General features: G+C 40.5%; 1 protein-coding gene across 1 annotated transcript in view; it reads left to right on the forward strand.

Moving 5' to 3' along the window:
- Positions 1–18942, forward strand: part of BGN (biglycan) — a 121180-nt gene that overhangs the window by 68252 nt on the left and 33986 nt on the right. The window lies entirely within an intron of this gene.

An 18942-nucleotide genomic window follows, 5' to 3' on the forward strand; every position in this document is an offset into this window, starting at 1 on the left:
AGGGTGCAAGGATGTGAAAATGTAAAGGTAGGCTGGGCAAAAGGTTCCTTCCTCAAACTCCACGAATTATCCAGGGTTACACCAGACTGCAGCTAAGCTGCCCCTGCTCCTCAGGAATCTCTCTCTGTGCTAATCATTTCTCTCCCAAGCCAGGTCTCTGTCCCCATCTCACACTCCCCTCACAGAAAGGTGCACCAAAATTACTCAGCAGCCTCTATACATATAGCCTCTCTGGGTCCAATATGGCTGCTCAAATCTTTGGGGAGCTCTGTCTCAAATCAGTCAGCCCTTTACAGGTTTTCTCTAACCCCAGAGGTAAGCAACCATTATGTGATTGTTGCATTTACGTCTGACTACTAATGCAGAAGTGAGTGAGTTATCAGTGGATCATCCTCCCAGGAGAGTTATTGCATAGCCTTTTTGGGTCTAATATGACTGTCCAAATCTTGGGGGAGCTCTGTGTTCAACCAGACACAGGCTCCTCCAAGATGGCCACCTTAAGCCCAGGTCAAAGGAGAAATCAGTCATCTGCAAGTTTACCCTAGCAGCAGAGTTAAGCAATTATCGAATGATGGCTGTATTTATTTCTCCTCGCAAATGTGGAAGTGAGTGAGCGATCTCAGGGTTGACCCCCTAGTAGGGTCTGTATATAGCTTCTCTGGATCCAATATGACTGCCCAAATCTCGGCAAAGCTCTGTGTCCAATCAGACTTAGACTACCCCAAGATGGCCATCTGAAGCCTAGGTCAGAGGACAATAAAATCCTCTGCAGGTTTTCTCTAACACCAGAGAAAAGCAACGATCATGTGATATTTACTTCAGATCACTAATGCAGAAGTGAGCAAGTGACCTGCGGATCGTTGCCCGACTTCTCAACTCTGCCACTCTGTGGTAGGCTGGCTCGTTGGGGCAAAAGAGGCTAACTACGCACCACATTTTAGACACTTGCCAATCTGTCCTTGTACTGTTGTGGAAACCTTGACTATATCAAAAAGTATAAAATATTCAGGCATACATATGTAGCCAGAACTGTATTGTACTAAATTAGATCCCATTGGGCCTCTTGGGGAGAGCTGCTCTGTTCCAGCCAAGGGAAAAAAATCTCTTTGATTCTTGCGATCGGCCTAATCTTTCAGACATGTACAAATGGTGCTCAGGGTACCATTAGAAAGCCGCTTATTTCATTGTGAAGGCAGAAACAGTCTGATTTATGGACCTGGAATGTTTATGACACTTATGAGTGGCTGGTGAGAGATGGGAATGTTAAACTGCCCTCTAAAAAAAAGGCCTTTCTGGCCTAATAGGCCCTTTGGCAAAGAGCAATCTAAATGGTGCTTGATTATGATGAACCCATCCTGCTTTACTTACCGTAACTAGAAACTTCAATCTGTATTACATAACACTAAACAGATTATTCAATGTTTATTAGCAGAAAATAACAAGGGCCAGTAATGTCAGACGTTAGCATGGAGGAGGAAAGTGTCTTTAACCAAAGGCGGGACAATAATAGCAAATTACAAAGGCCACAGAAAACCAATGCTGGTTTGAGAATAATAAAGGTTATTAAAAAATATACAGGTGCATCTCAAAAAATGTGAATACCAAAGAAGTCAATTATTTCAGAAATTCAGTTCAAAAAGTGAAACTCATATTACATAGATTCATTACACACAGAGTGATATATTTCAAATATTTCTTTCTTTTAATTTTGATGATTATGGCTTACAGCTAGTGAAAACCCAAAATTCAGTACCTCAGAAAATTTGATTACATAAGACCAATAAAAAAAATGATTTTTAATACAGAAATGTTGGTGTAGTGAAAAGTATGTCCGTGTACAGTAGCTACGACTAAGGCTATTGCCGAAACATGTCAACTTTATTGTTTTATTGTCACTCTGATGTACCAAGAAATGACACTTCAAGGATTACAGTGTTGCCGGCTCTTCTTACATGTACAGTATAGTACGCACTCAATACTTGGTCATGCTCGGGGTTCTTTTTGCATGAATTACTGCATCAATATGGCATGGCATGGAGGCGATTAGCCTGAGGCACTGCTGAGGTGTTATGAAAGCCAAGGTTGCTTTGCTAGAGGCCTTCAGCTCATCTGCATTGTTGGGTCTGGTGTCTTATCTTCCTCTTGAAAATAACCCACAGATTCTCTATGGTGTTTAGGTCAGGTGAGTTTGCTGGCCATTCAAGCACAGTGATACCATGATCATTAAACCAGGTATTGGTACTTTTGGCAGTGTGAGCAGGTGTCAATTCCTGCTAGAAAATGAAATCAGCATCTCCATAAAGCTGGTCAGCAGAGAGAAGCATGAAGTGCTCTAGAATTTCCCTCTAGAGGGCTGCACTGACTTTGGACTTGATAAAGCACAGTTGACCAACACCAGCAAATGACATGGCTTTCAAAATCATCACTAACTGTGGAAATTTCACACTGGACCTCAGGCAACTTGCATTATGTGCCTCTCCACTCTTCCTCAAGACTCTGGGACCTTGATTTCCAAATGAAATGCAACATTTACTTTCATCCAAAAAGAGAACTTTGGACAACTGTGCAACAGTCCAGTCCTTTTTCTCCTTAGCCCAGGAAAGTCGCTTCTGACGCTGTCTCTGGTTCAGGAGTTGCTTGACACAAGGAATGCGACAGTTGTAGCCCATGTCCTGGATACATGTGTGGTGGCTCTTGAAGTATCGACACCAGCCGTAGTCCACTCCTTGTGAATCCCCCTCAAATTATTGAATGGCCTTTGCTTTACAATCCTCTCAAGGCTGCATTATCCCTGTTCCCTGTTGCTTGTACACCCTTTTCTACCACAGTTTTTCCTTCCATTCAACTTTCCATCAATATGCTTGGATACAGCACTCTGACCAGCCAGCTTCTTTAGCAATGACCTTTTTTTGACTTACCCTCCATGTGGAGGATGTCAATGACTGTCTTCTGGACATGTGTCAAGTTAGTAGTCTTCCCTATGATTGTGTAACCTACTGAACCAGACTGAGAGACCGTTTAAAGGCTCAGGAAACCTTTATAGGTGTTTTGAGTTAATTAGCTGATTAGAGTGCGTCACCATGAGTTTACAATATTGACCCTTTTCCCAATATACTAATTTTCCGAGATACTGAATTTTGTGTTTTCACTAGCTGTAAGCCATAATCATCCAAATTAAAAGAAAAAAATGCTTGAAATATATCACTCTGTGTGTAATGAATCTATATAAGAGTTTCACTTTTTTAATCGAATTACTGAAATAAATTCACTTTTTGATGATATTCAATTCAAAACTCTAATTATCAGAAGAAGTAACCTACCCCAAGATACTCTGTACTGTTGACTATTAAAATTTAGAACTCCATCAAGAACTGCAAAAAAAGTTAACTTCACCGCTACAAATAGACTCCATAAAACAACATTTTCAAATAATGTGGTTATATACTTTACATGAAATGATGATCAATTGCATATGTATATATACAAATCATTAACCACCAGCGTTCCTCTTTTAAAAGTAGGTGCCAAGCCAGCTACAATCATTGATGGAATATTGCCAAGTTAGTGCTTATCTAATGCAATTTAGATCATTAGGAAGTCCTTGGCTACACAGGCTCCCCTGGGATGCCATGCTGGCAGTAACTATGGAATGTCTGCCTCGCCCTAAAGTTGCTTGTAAAATCCGGATGAGATTGGGTCTTCCTCCTGACACAATGCATCACAGGGAATTTGCCAACAGACAGCTCCTCAAACATTTGCAGAGTTTTCTACTAAATGCTACTATGGCCAAAATACATACAAGTTGTGGATTTTTTCTTTTTTTTAAATTGGCAGATTCTTTTTTCTAGAGTAAATGTCATAGTACTTAATGTTGATGTTTTATAATGTTTATCTAGTTGTATCCATTCCACCCACATTCCCATCTCCATCTCAGAGGAGGCATTGAAAAGATCCCAGCCATAGATGCATGAAAACCATTTTGAAGGAACATCTGGAAACATAGTTGTGTAGAAAAAACCTTAAGAAAACAGCTGCTTTCATTGTCCTCTGTAAAACTCTGTAAAACTCTACTACACTTTTTGTGGCTGTATTGGATGCAGAAATGCTTCTCTCTCACTGGAGTTGGGTCAGTTTTTATTTTATCTATATATATATATATATATATATATATATATATATATATATATAGTGTACAACCCTAAGAAAATCTGACCAAGGAATATTAGTGTACAACCATAAGGGCTATGCCCCAAGAAAATTTGGTCATGGGATAGTATTGTAAAAACCATTAGGGTAGAGCCTCAAAAAAGTGACAATTGGATGTTGGGGTACAATCACTAGGGTAGTGGCTTAAAAAATGTGTCCATGGGATATTAGGGCACAATCACTAGGGTCGTTCCCTAAGAAAATTTGTTCATGGGATATTAGTATACAACCATTAGCGCCATATCCCCAAGAAAATGTGGCCATTGGATGTTAGGGTACAGCCACTAGTGCTGTCCCAAATGAAATCTGTCCATGGGGCTGAATAAAGGGATGTTTTTTAAATGGTCAAACCCATTTAAGGAAGGAAGTTGTTCCATGTGTGGACCTCTTTATAAAATTGCCAAAGCAGACATGGGTGTGAGATGTTTAACGATCCTCTTTAAAAGTAATCAAATAACTTCACTCAGACTATGTTTTTCATAGGGAAATGCTAACATCCATTTCCTCTATATTTTGTATATTCTATAGTCTAAAATAGTAATTACGTTTACTTTTCCTCATTTCCGAAATTCAAATATTTTTGCTCTAGTTTAGCAGACAGACCAATGCTGCAAACCTCAGACCTAGTATGGTTTTTATTATAAACAGAAGGGCTTGCTTATGGAAAAAGGCTGAAAATTGTCAGACACACCAGTCTAGCATGCTTTTATCCATTTCACTTATCTAGCCACGCAAACACAATTATAGCTGGGATCTAGATTTTTGGATCATTTTCTGTTCTTGTCAATAGTAATAAAATCTTCCTTGTGCGCTTACAACATCTAGTTGACTTGTTGATTGACATAGTTGGCTTTCAAACCCCACCCCAATTCGCTCCCCCACATCCCACAGAAACATATTTCTAAAACACCCTAGTATTAGGCTAACATTATCAATGTTTAATTAATGTTTAATTCAATTAAAGTCTTTCATTTTGTTATTGAGAATGTGTGTCCTAGCATAGGTTAAAGACCCTTCAGAGCCACCAGTAGTATTTGCCGAGATTTCTTGACCTCCTCACTGACCAATAGACTTTGTAGAGTTTGAGAAACTTGGAGTACACACAAGTTTGAGTTATTTTACTGCTCCATGGGTGCCTGGGGACTTTGCAAACACCAGTACTACCGTGGAAGGGTGGCAAGTGTTACATGCTCCCCATTCCAGAGAGTATCAGCTGTTACTTTTTTCTCCCAGAAACGAATGGGGTTGCAGGGGAGCAAAAGAAAGGGGAGTGCGCACAAAAGGGGAAGGCAGCAATAAAGTGCTGTACATGGGTAAGGAACTGGCTCACCGATTCACTCCTTGAAAGAATAAATTAAAGCAACACTGAAGCTTGGTAGTGATCACCATGTGTCAGACTCTACCTTGTCTGCCCTTCCCCTATACAAGACTATGCAAGCTTTTCATTTCATAAGTCCATTACCATGTCTCTCCCCAACTGCAGTATTTCTTTGACTTCGTACTATCAAACAACAACAATAATGATCCTAATGATCCTAATATTAGTAAATCATGCAATACAAGGTACCACCTTGTTTTCACACAGGTGTAAACAAACCATCTTAATAAATAACTGTAATGCAGTTAGGCTGCATAAACAAAAATATATGGCTTTTTCATTTTTAAAAAGCCCTGTAGTGCCATTATATAGAAGAGTTGGACTGGTGCTCTCACACACCAAGTCCGATATGCACCACTGAAACCTGCTCTAATCAACATTTGTCTCACTCCTTTAGCAGTGTAGTGTATTAGAGGGGCAGTCAGACTCTCTGTGGTAGTAACAGGGGTTAGTTCCTATTTAAGGATTTCCCCACTTTATTTCCGACTGTCCTTTCTCACCTGCTAGGTTACATAAGGATGGGCTGGAAAGCCCCATTGTTCCCTTAAGTAGCCACTTTTGATCTTCCAGCTGGCACACCTCGTATTCCCTTGAATGGACACCCTGCTATTCCAGCTGACTGATTTTGACTGGTGCTCTCACGCACCACTGAACTCAGTGTTGTGTATGAGAGGGGCAGTCTGACTCCATATGGTTGTAACAGGGGGTTGGTTCCTATTAAAAGGTTTTCCCCACCTTGTTTTCTTGGTATTCCTGCTGACTCTAGGACATAGAAACAAGGGGCTTCAAAATGGGACTGTAGTATCTGACAAAGGGTAAGCAGTTTATTTCAAGTTTGCAGCCACACCCCCTTCCAATTCTTTGGAAAGGTTTAAGTGCAATGGAGTACTCCCTTTTCTAGAAAATTCCATGTTTACTATCCATCATTTGGACTGTATTTTGGATGTCATGTAAACTACTAAGTCTCTGTAGTGAACAGGTAAACCATGTAAAATATATTATGGACTGTGCCAGGCTGTATTGAGGAAAGGTAGAGCTATCTATGGTACCTGAATCTGTGGCAGTTGTGCGAGTTAAGTAGAGAAGTTAATGTGCTAGGCCTTGTGCCATCCAACACTAGGCAGTCCATAAAGGTGGTCAAGATGGCTGTGTATATTCCAGTCATGATCAAGAAACAGCCTTATGCCCCATACACACGATCAGAAATTCTGCCAGGAAAAGTCGGATGTGAGCTTTTGGTCAGAAATTCCGACCATGTGTATGCTCCATCGGACATTTGCTGGAACAAATCCAACCAGCAAAAGATTGAGAGCAGGTTCTCTAAAAAAAGATTTCTTGACCTCCTCACTGACCGGAAAAAGTTCTGATCTGAAATTCCAACGCGCAAAATTCCTATGCATGCTCGGAGGCAATTTGCTGAATGCTCGGAAGCATTGAACTTAATTTTCCTGGCTCCTCGTAGTGTTGTACGTCCCCACATTCTTGACGGTCAAAGGTTCAGAGAACTTTTGTGTGACCGTGTGTATGCAAGTCAAGCTTGAGTGGAATTCCCTCAAGAAAACCATCCATGTTTTTTCCGATGAAAAATCCGCTTGTGTGTACGGGGCATTACCCTTGTGCTACAACCCACCGTCAGGTGGTTCTACATACTGCCAGCATGGGGAGTTTTAACCCTTGCTGAAGCACTTATCCAATAATAATAAAAAAAGAGGCATATTCATTACTGTATATACAGGCCAGCCAGGGCATTATTACTTTAAAGGGGTTCAATTGGGCTTTAACCAGGAGCCCTGAAATATGTTATGCAAATATGGACTTGAGATGAGCAGTTGTCCACACACCAAACTAATGAGCCAACAGGGAGATCCAAAACTACAAAAAAAATCCAAAACTACATTAAGGGGAATTCCAGGTGGAAGACACTTGTGTGCTATAACATGCTGGCATCTGCTCAGTGTTGAAATATCAGTTTTGGCTTGACTAGGTATAACACAAAACAAAAAAAAACAACACATCATTAGGTGATAAATAGTTCTCCAGAGCTCAGCTGAATGCAGTGTCTGGTTTACAAGATTCACCTTCTAAGCTTCAGAAATTGAGACAAAACGTTTAATAAGTTTCATTTATAGATCCAAACAGCTATTAGAAACTGTTGATGTTGGCTATAGTTTGCTAATCACTCATTCAACAATTTTGTTTACATTTGTAGGAAAACCCCTTTTTTGCATAGTATGACCTTTTTAGCAGAATTCTTATTACTATCTACGTTTCTGTTCAAGAGAAAAGAGAAAACCCCTCACTTCCTGTTCCTGTTCCAGTTATCTGTTTGATACCCGTCAACAGGGCAGGAATTGATGGGAAGCCTCCCCAATGGAAATAGACAACAATAAAACAGCAGCAATAATTACTCTTCGAAAGGCATAAACAGAGCCATAGCAGGCCAGGTGGCCGCTGTGGAGTCCACTGACAGTAAGGGGCCCAGTCCATGGCTCAGGGTATAATGTCTAAAGTCTACTTTTTTGCACATTGGTCCAACTGCCTGAGCCAGACAAGTTCTGTCTGGTTACAAAGGTGAAGCTCATTTCAGTTAGTACTGGCTAAGCAAGGATGTGGCCTATGGGAAGTAAGCCAAGTAGCACCTGTGGACTACAAAGAGACTCATGCTTTACTACCAGCGTGAAGGAGTATAAAATAGATCATCCACCTCTGACCACCAATCTTAAGTGGCTATAAATAGGGCTGCTTAATAGACCACCTGCCACACTGGAGGTGAGCTTAACTCCTGTGGCCTAAGTCAAAGAATAAAATGGTGCCCCCCAAACCACATAAAATTAATTTGTGTAGACCAAAAATCCTAAATCTCAAGGTAAAGTAGAAGGAGACATACCATACTGGGAAATAGTTAAAGGCTTAGGAGAGGATATAATTCTCAAAGGGCAATTAAGAAAAAAAACAGTTCTTTTGATTTGTTTGCTTTTTTACACAGAATAAAGTCTTAGAGATAACACTTTGAATGAGCCTACATAAGGGCTTGTTCACATCATGTTCACTGAGCTGCTCAGACAGGTCAACAGACCTGGTGTGAACAAGCCCTAAAGGAGAACTTCATTAAAATAGTTGAGGGTTGAGGACCAATGGCAACCAACAATGAACATGTATGGAATGCACCACGGAATTTAAGTGCATCAGTCAGGACTATGCACTACATACAACATACCATACAGAGTGCAGCTATCAGAAGTATGTAACATACAACATAACATACCTGAGATACAACACAACAAAGAGTAAAGTGGTAAGGCGTATAGAGAATGGGAGTATTCAATGTATGGCCCACATAGTGGTGTCAGATGGAGTAAAATAAGCCTCATCATTGATTCCAATTGAAGTAAAATAAGCCTTACTATGGTGATGTTGGCAGGAAAATAAACCCCATATAATTTGTATTACTAGGATAAAAGAATCCCACCTCTGCCTTCCTCCTCTGTCCCCCCCTCCCCACTCTGTATTCTGTTCTCCATTTTCTTCCAGTCCATACCATATCTTCGGATACTATCCTTAATGAAAAAAGGAAAAGGGGAGACCCTATTACTCCATGGCAATAACCCCATGGCGATGATATGATAGTTAGATTGCTCAAACTACCATTGGATAAGATATTTGTAATCTATGCCTTGTTTTATACCATCAAGTATTTTGATAATGCAATTTATTCACTGTTATTATATGTTGAATTATATGTTAACAACCACAACTGTATTCATAACACTGTTGTAATTTTAGGGTCTTACCCTTCATTGGTGCTTAATAAAATTATATTTCAGGAAAATAAATAAATAAATGAATTCTCATATGATTAGTGTCAGTGGGATAAAATAAGCCCCATATTACTAGTGTCAGTAGGATAAAGCAAGTCCCATATTGTTGGTGTCTGCGGGAAAAAAATAAGCCCTGTATTATTGACGTCAGTGGGAAAAACTGAGCCCCATATCGATGGTGACAATTGTATAAAATAGAACCCAAATCATTGATGTCAATGGAAGCAAAATTAATTGAAATCAGTGTCAGTGGGTGAAAAATAAACTCAAATTGTTGGTGTCAGTTGGAGCAAGTATAAGCTTTTTGTCGTTCAGTGCTTGAGAGAAAAGCAAGTTGAGCACAAAGTACCGGTACCTAGTGGTGCTGCAGGAGTACTACAAACATTGGAATGTATGCAGCTGGTGTACAGATCAATGACATTTCCCAGACAGTCTACGCATTCTGATTGCCCATAGAGACCTGGGAATTCAGTGACTGACACTGTCAGTACCTTGGTAACCATGTTAAAATATGCAGCACAGCGTTAAAATATACATTACCTAAGTGCAGAAGCATGTCCTGAATTTCTACAAATGGAAATATGGAGAACGGTTTAAAATCCACGTTCATCTCTAGGTCTAGGTAACACGGTATATTGAAGAATGTACTCTACTGCCTTATTCAATAAACAGGCCTCATTTTTACCTTTGCTAAATTCGTATGGATTTGCTTTATGTATATGACCACATAAGAGCCACTGCCAATCAGAGTGGTTTAGTCTATATTATTTTCTCATAATATCTTGCATATCTCACCCTATTTACCCCAGGGGAACCATTTAAAAAAAGGTTCTAGTGTCAGGGAACCCCTGCTTAAAACAAGTTTTTGGGAATCAATGGAAAAAATGGCCCTTACTTTGGCGGCCAGTGGGAAGACTGGCCCCTTACAGAGGCAGTAAGAATACCATCTTTACAGACAGTTAAAAATATCACTTATTTAATACTGGTGTTTAATATTTAACAATTAGTGTTGGCCCAGAAACGGTGCGGTCAGTTAGCCACAGCTCAGGCAACCCCTACCAACCTCTGGAGGAACTCTAGGTTTCCATGGGAATCTACATTGAGAATAGCTGCCCTAGTAGAATTATTTTAAAACACATTTGTTTTAATACATTGTATGCATGCTGTGTAAATTGTATATTCTTGATCAAAATGGGGAGATTTTATAGAGTGAATTATTGGGATTCATTTGTAAACTAAATAAGCAAAGGGTTCTTCTACGTGGGCCTACCGTTAACACAAAGGAAGGTTGCAAGAGTCTCTCTGGTCAGAGACTCATGAAGCTACAGTGCCTTGAAAAAGTATTCATACCACTTGAAATTTTCCACATTTTGTCATGTTACAACCAAAAACGTAAATGTATTTTATTGGGCCTTAATGTGATAGACCAAAGTGGCACATTCTATGCGTTAGGGTGGAAAAACTTCTGTACTGCAGCAGCCCCCCAGAGCCCGATCGTTCCAGCGATGAGAATGAGGACAGCATCTCCAGCCGCTGTCTCTGGTCATCATTGAATAGATTGATAGCCGCAGGAGCTATTTTTTTTATATATTTTTTAACACAAATAGAGATTTCTTTTGGTGGTATTTGATCACCACTGGGCTTTTTATTTTTTTAGTGTATAAACAAAACAAGACAGAAAATAAAAATAAAAAAAGTTTTACTTTGTGCTATAAAAAAATGTATCCATAGTATAATCATAAAACAAATAAACGCAATATACCCCAAAAATGAAGGGTGCTCTGGGAGTCTCTGATCTGCTCAAATATTTCTTTCTATGCTGCTCAACTGTTTGAGCTTATCAGGTTCCACTCCTCTCAGCCCCACCCATTGTGGATGCATATAGAATCATATTAATCTCCATCCAAATTGATATCCCATATCATGTGGATACCAGCTCGGGACCGACCTATGATTTTATGCCCCTCTCTCTCTCTATCATTTAGCATTTGGGATAGACTATATAAATCTCATTCGTACAAGTCCCCACATGGCTCCTTTGTTGCAAAACAAAGATTTTACCCCAGGCCTCACTCCTCAACTTCAACTAGTGGACCAATAAAGGTCTCCTGCGCATTGCAGACATTTGTGATCACAAGGGAATGAGAACTAAACAGACCCCAATAGATAAATACCAGATGCCAGACTCTGCTCAATATCGGTATATTCAATTGAAACATTACCTACACATTTTATCTTGCAATAGTGATCTGACAACCCTGTCACCCATGGAATATCTATGTCATGAATATGATAAAACTAAAGGTCATATTTCTGAATTGTATACTATCTTAATGCATACCTTAGTCATACAAGATAACATGTTTAAATGGGAGCAAGACCCCCAAGAAAACCTCGAACTATAGGAGTGGCAATCGATTGCCCAAGCAGCTTCCAAATTACTTATTGACACCTCTATTATAGAGGCAAACTATAAGGTCCTTTTAAGATGGTACATGGTGCAGACCAGACTGACTACATATGTTCCAGGAGCTTCTCCAATGTGCTTTAGAGGTTGTGGGCAAGATGGAACGATATACCATATATGGTGGCTATACCCCAAGGAGCAACGATTTTGGAAAAATGGTTACAACTTTATTTTTACCCTTACCAAAATCAACCTCATTAAATCTCCTAAACATGCAATATTGGGATTTAAAGTTGATGAGGCCTCGAAAAAAAACAGAGAAGGCTTTTCACTTTCATATTTATTTCTGCCAGAATCACTATAGCCAGAAATTGGAGGTTGGCTGCCATCCCATTTGAGCAACTTAAGTGCACGCTCTCCTGGCTCATGACAAATGAAATACTCTCGGCAGTCTTGAATGACAAAATAAAGGTGTTTGAAAAGTTTGGGGCCTGTGGATCAGCTATCTGACTGGAGACCCCCGTATGGCTTTAGTCTGAGGGGCCTTCGGGCGGCTTGGACCAGAGCTTGGGGACTTCCCCCTTTCCCCCTTTCATTTCTTTCCTTTCTTCTCCCCACTTTACATTTTCTGGGTTTAATAAGGAGCTCGATGAGTACCATCTAAGTGGCAATAAAAAAAGTACCCATTGTCTTTTCTTCGACAAACGAGAATCCGGTACTGTGTAATTGATACAATGTTTATATATCTTGCTATTGTTTTTATACCTAATGTGAAAATTTAAAAGTTAATAAAAACTCAAATTGCTTCCTAAATTTAGGCCAAAATGTAGTCTGCTACATGTCTTTGGTATAAAAATAATTGTATATTGATTGGTTTGCACCTATAAACTATGGTATATATAATGCAAACCTACCTGACCATTACACATACACTGACATACCTACCGACCCACCTACCTGACACACACTGACCTACTTGACCATTACACACACACACACACACTGACTCACCTACCTGACACACATTGACCTACCTGACCATTACACATACACTGACCCACCTACCTGACACACACTGACCTACCTGACCATTACACACACACTGACCTACCTACCTGACACACACTGACCTACCTGACCATGACACACACACTGACCTACCTGACCATTACACACACACTGACCTACCTACCTGACTCCTATTTCCTGCACTACTCACCCCCCATCCCCCACAAACAGCTCGCTGTAGATAGAGAGGATCCACCCTCCTCCTTACCTCTGCTACATCGACCATTACATCCAGGGCTCTCCTCAGCGCTGGGTGGGCTCTGGTGTCTCCACTGGGAGATCAGCTAACAGAGAACTCTCGATGCTCCGATCTCCACTGAGCCCCACCCCTCCACTGCACACACAGACACACAGCGCTGCTCCAGAGGGACAGGCTGGAGCAAAGTAGTCCAGAAGCGGCGATGTGAGCTTTTACTCTGTGAAGAGAGCGAGGTAACAGCGGGCCACTCAGCAGGACACATTGGAGGATTGGAGGCGTGCAGATGTGTTCCCGGGATAGAGGCCGTGGCTGCGCCCTGGGGGGTAGTGCGCACTAGGCAGCTGCCTACTCCACCTAGTGGTAGCACCTGCCCTGCTCAGCAATGAGATGCATTGCCAAGCTGCTGCAAGCAAAGCAAACAGAATATTAGCATGCATTAAAAAGGGTATTCATTCCAGAGATAAAATGATAATTCTCTGGCCCTACAAGACTCTGGTCCGGCCGCACCTGGAGTATGATGTCCAGGATGTACTGGAAATGGATTGAATACAAAGAAGGCCAACAAAGCTAATAAAGGGTCTGGAGGATATTAGTTATGAGGAAAGGTTGAGAGGGAATTTCAATGTACAAATACCGTACTGGTGACCCCACAATAGGGATACAACTTTACAGTGAAAGGGAATTTAAAAAGACACGGGGCCATTCACTAGAATTAGAAGAAAAGAGGTTTAACCTTAAACTGTGTAGAGGGTTCTTTACTGTAAGAGCGGTTAGGATGTGGAATTCTCTTCCACAGGCGGTGGTCTCAGAGGGGGGCATCGATAGTTTCAAAATCTATTAGATAAGCCCCGGAACGACCACAACATACAGGGATATACAAAGTAATACTGACATATAATGACATACATAGGTTGGACTTGATGGACTTGTGTCTTTTTTCAACCTCAACTACTATGTAACCATGTGATGCTACTCTTTTCCTACTACGCCTTGATGGGACCTCTTAACATCTGTGAAAATAGGGCAATATAGTGGTTATGTTGTAAACTTCAGCCAAACAAGTTCCAGCTGTAATGTTTCCTATGTTCCTTTAGAGAATAAAAAACTGACACTGCACTGAGGAATACCTTCATTGTAGAAGTACTGGAAGCAGTGCTAGCCATGCTGGAAAGGAAGATTGCAGGTTATGAGCTCATTTTACTGCCAGGATTTTTTATTTTTATTTAATAGCTCTCCAAAGCACCTAATTTCCTGTCATTTTTTATCAGTTACAGTCCATCACCAAAAAAATATAAACACCGTAAAAAACAGAAATGCACACAAAAAAATTGCAATTACTGCCTGCCTTTTACTTTTGCTTCAGTGATTATAAATTGGATGAATCTCTTTGACCTTAGGAACTTATCTGTGAAATTAGATATTGTCCAAGCTCTTGGCAAAGTATCCTACAAAAAACAAAGATGACCTAAGAATGGAAAATCTACATGCTCAACATGTCAGCACTAAAGAAGAATGACCAAGAAATACACTGTATTAATTAAACATTTTAACCATGGGATTATTACTATTAAATACTTTGTTTTGGTTTTCCTTTATTATCTTAACCCCTTCGTTCCTAAGGGTAAAACAAATGTAAATGCCTAAGCACAATTTTGTAAAACTGCGCATATCATCACAACTACTTTATGCATCCAAGTAGATTATACCTTGTTTTTTTTTTTTGTTTTTTTTCAGAACAATTTAGGCTTTCATTTTGTGGTAAATAGAAAAAAAATGGAAATAAATGGTAATGGGTATGTCCCATTTTTTTTTTTTTTATTATCAAAAGGTAAACTGGCCCAAAATAGTAAACAAAAATATATTTCCTTTTAAAATGTAGCTGTGCACTTCTTGGTACTACCATAACCTTCCACCAAAGAACAACCCAAATAAAATTCTCCTGCTGCTGACAATTGCAGCAATACCACATATGTGTATGTTAGTTGTATGTACCCGTAGTACAGCCCAGAAACAATAGAGACAACATTTAGATTTTTTTATCCTGCCTAAAACACACTGACACTGATTTAAAAAAAATGAAATTCCGGCCAACTAAAATACTGACCCAAACACCAACCCTGGAACTGACTATGATCAAACCTTGATCTAGGTTTTTTTTTTTAATTATTATTTTTGTATTTATTTTTACACTTTTTCTCTCTCTCTCTGCAAGGAGAGAGAGAGAAAAAGATATAATGTATCAGGTGGGCTTCACAGTGACTGATCACTGTTGATAGTCACTATCACAATGATAAAATTACCAAAATCACACCCCTGGCCCTTTTAGCCCAAAAATGGTCCAAAATGGCACCGCCGGCCTTTTTAGCCCAAAAATGGTCCAAAATGAACAAAATGACACCACGGGCCCTTTTAGCCCAAAAATGGTCCAAAATGGCACCGCCGGCCTTTTTAGCCCAAAAATGGTCCAAAATGAACAAAATGACACCACGGGCCCTTTTAGCCAGAAAGTAATTCAAAACTACCAAAATCCCACCCTGGCTCTTTTAGCCCAAAAATGGTTCAAAATTACCAATTCCCACTCCCGGTCCCTTTAGCCCAAAAATGGTCCAAAATGGTACCCCCGGCCAGTTTAGCCTGAAAATGGTCCAAAATGACCAATGTTAGTGATCTTATAGTTTGACTAACAATTACTCCGCCCTGCAACACTGTACCCAAATGCATTTTAAAGCGGAGGTTCACACAAATTACTAACCTAATCTTATCCCCATCAGTGCATTGCACAGATATGCAAATGAAAAAAAAAAATGTTTAGTGCTGTATTTACCTTAGTATCTGTGTTTATTGTGGCACTTCCCGTCTTTCACTCCCGCCGGAGTAGGCGTGTATATAGCTTTTCCACGGCGCTGCACTGTCCCCTGGGAGCTAAGTCTCAGGCTTCCCAGGCGTCGGTGCGGAACGCGGCTGCAAAATCTGATGGCAACCTGGAAGTTTATGGAGCTCAGCGCCGTAAACACTGAGCATGCGCGAGAAGGAGTGGTGAATGCTGGGAGCTCAGCATTCACTGCATTCCGAAAATCAATGCTTGTGGCGTTCATATGCCCACAAGCAAGATGGAACCAGCCATAAGATTTTATAAGTTAATTTTCTAATCGAAAATGGACATTGGGGGAATACACCAAATAAGTGAGTGTTATATAGTGTTTAGCAAAGTGTCAGAATGTATATACAAATTTTTATGTATTTTGATGAGATGCTACCTCAGGGTACCGCCTTGTGATCGACTCAGCATACTGTTTGCTGAGTCGATCACAAGGCGGTACCCTGAGGTAGCATCTCATCAAAATACATAAAAATTAGTATATACATTCTGACACTTTGCTAAACACTATATAACACTCACTTATTTGGTGTATTCCCCCAATGTCCATTTTCGATTAGCTTGCTTGAGAAGACATAACACTGCCACTGACTGACACTTGAAAATAAGTAAAGGTAAAGGAGCGCCCAGTGTCCAGTAGATGCAGGGTCTAAAACGTTTTATTTTGAGTCACAAAAATAAAATGAGGCCAACACGTTTCAGGGGAACAAACACTCCCCCTTCATCAGGGCTGCTGTTAAAGCTATTAAGGAAATAGTCATGTTACAGACTGTCTTTGGCACAAGGATCGGACCGATAGATGTTCAAACGCTGGCTATGGGTTCAGAAGCAGCATTGAGAGAGGAATTTGGCGCCAGGTTTAACGTTTGACAGGTGGGAGTGGCTTTGGAATGACAAAGGTAGGGGTGGACCACTCCCACCTGTCAAACTTTAAACCACTGAGGCCAAATTCCTCTCTTAATTCTGCCTCCGAACCCATAGCCAGTATTTGGACATCTATCGTTCTGATCCCTGTGCCAAAGGTTGTCTGTAACAGGACCATTTCCTTAACAGCTTCAACAGCAGCCATGATGAAGGAGGGGCGTTTGTTCCCCTGGAACGCATTGGCCTCTGAAATAATTGGTGCAAACAACTATTATTCGGGGGTGGTTAGTCCCTATTGCACCTATTAACTTGTCTATTTCCCTAGTTAGCTAGTCTATTAAAACTCTGATTACATGTTACTATTGATATCACAATACAAAGTTAGCTATGAAGCCAAGCACACGGCTTAATAAAACAAAGTCGGCTCAGGCACAAGCCAAGAGCGATAATGGACGAATTCCTTCCTGGGTGCCCTTTTTACACATTCATCCAGACCCATTCGTAACCACCCCCGCTATACTCCTGGCCAATGAGATATTGCCAAGAGGTAGTCATTTTAATATCTTATATTACTGCCTGTCCTGCTGAATTGGTCTCTAGGGTCAGCATTGCCCATGTGTCATCTCTAGGTGCCTGTTGATCCTATGATCTTTGTCACCCACCTTTATCAATCATCCTGGCAGCCATGGCTCTCTTTGAAGATTGCTTGCATAGCAAATGGTCCGGAGCCAACTTGTTACAAGCCTTGCTAGCTTTCGGATGCAGATTCTAATATGCTGCAAGCTCTGATGTGTAACTGGTTACATTCCAACTTGGGACCATCTGCCTGTATCAGCCAGGGAATAAAATACCATAAATATGATATTAAATCATGTTGCCTTCCAACAGCCTCATTTTTTTGTTGTCTAAATAAAACATTTTAAACACTGCATCTACTGGACTCCTTTACTTTCACGTCTTTTCAAGTGTCAGTTAGTGGCAGTGTTATGTCTTCTCAAGCATATACACCTCCACCAAGACACTGGACATTACACTCCATTCCTTCACACCATTCACAGTGGAAATAAAAAATCCACCATGCAGACATTTTCCCTTTGATTGAGCGACCATGTGTATGTTTTACAGAATTGTAAGTACAATTTCCTTTGAATCTGGACAGCTGGGCAATTGCTATTATATACATCAGTATCATTTTGCACATCAGTCAACATATGGTGCTACATCCCAACTATTTTATATCATAATAAAAAACAAATGCTAAATAGAATACAGACTTTGAGAACTCGTCCAGCTTATAAAAAGAACAGGAGAAAATATAAATAGTCATTTTATGACAAATGTACCAACACGATCCATGCAAAGTAAAAACATATTTATACATATCTATAAAGATATTGGTTTTAATAATTTTGGGTCTACATATGAAAGAGATCTTAATAGTCCTACATATGAAGGAGATCAGCTATTTTTTTTACATTGCATAAAAAATACACATAAAGAGAACATATTATGAGAAACTCATTTGATTTGAGTTTTCGCCACCAATGTTTGGATGTTAAAAGGAGGTGCCTGGTGTGCATTTCTTATTCCCAACTCACGCTCTACAGCAGGGGTCTCCAAGATACAGCCCGCGGCCACATCCAGTCCACCTCAATGTTTTATCTGCTCCACAGCTAAGGTCAGTGGTTCATCTTCAATGTGCACAAACTGAGGCTTCAGGTCAGCAGGCTACCTTTAGTCTCCACTTCTTCCCCTTCCAACCAATATCACTCCGCCATCACCCCGCAGTCAGTTCCCCCTAGCTGCACCCTTGCGCTGTCAGCATCTCTGCCATTTGCTAGAACTATTAACCAATGACATGCTTGCCCCAGTATTGGAGGACGGCACTTTGGACCTGCTCCACTTTCCAGATCCCCCACCCCCATCACTGCTACAGCAATGTTGTATTACAGTGGTAAGGGGGGCTCTGATGGGTACCCCGATGTAGAAGGGGACTTCTAAGGTGGATTCTACTGTAAAATGCTCTGATGAGGATTCTGATGTAAGGAGGGGTGCCTATGGGGATTTAGATGTAAAGGGGGACTCCTAAGGTCCTCCCCGATGTATTGGGAGATCTGATTGGGA

The sequence above is a fragment of the Lithobates pipiens genome, unplaced genomic scaffold (genome assembly GCF_037356315.1).
Source record: "Lithobates pipiens isolate NorthernLeopardFrog02 unplaced genomic scaffold, aLitPip1_a1.2 Scaffold_1, whole genome shotgun sequence".
Classification (NCBI taxonomy): domain Eukaryota; kingdom Metazoa; phylum Chordata; class Amphibia; order Anura; family Ranidae; genus Lithobates; species Lithobates pipiens.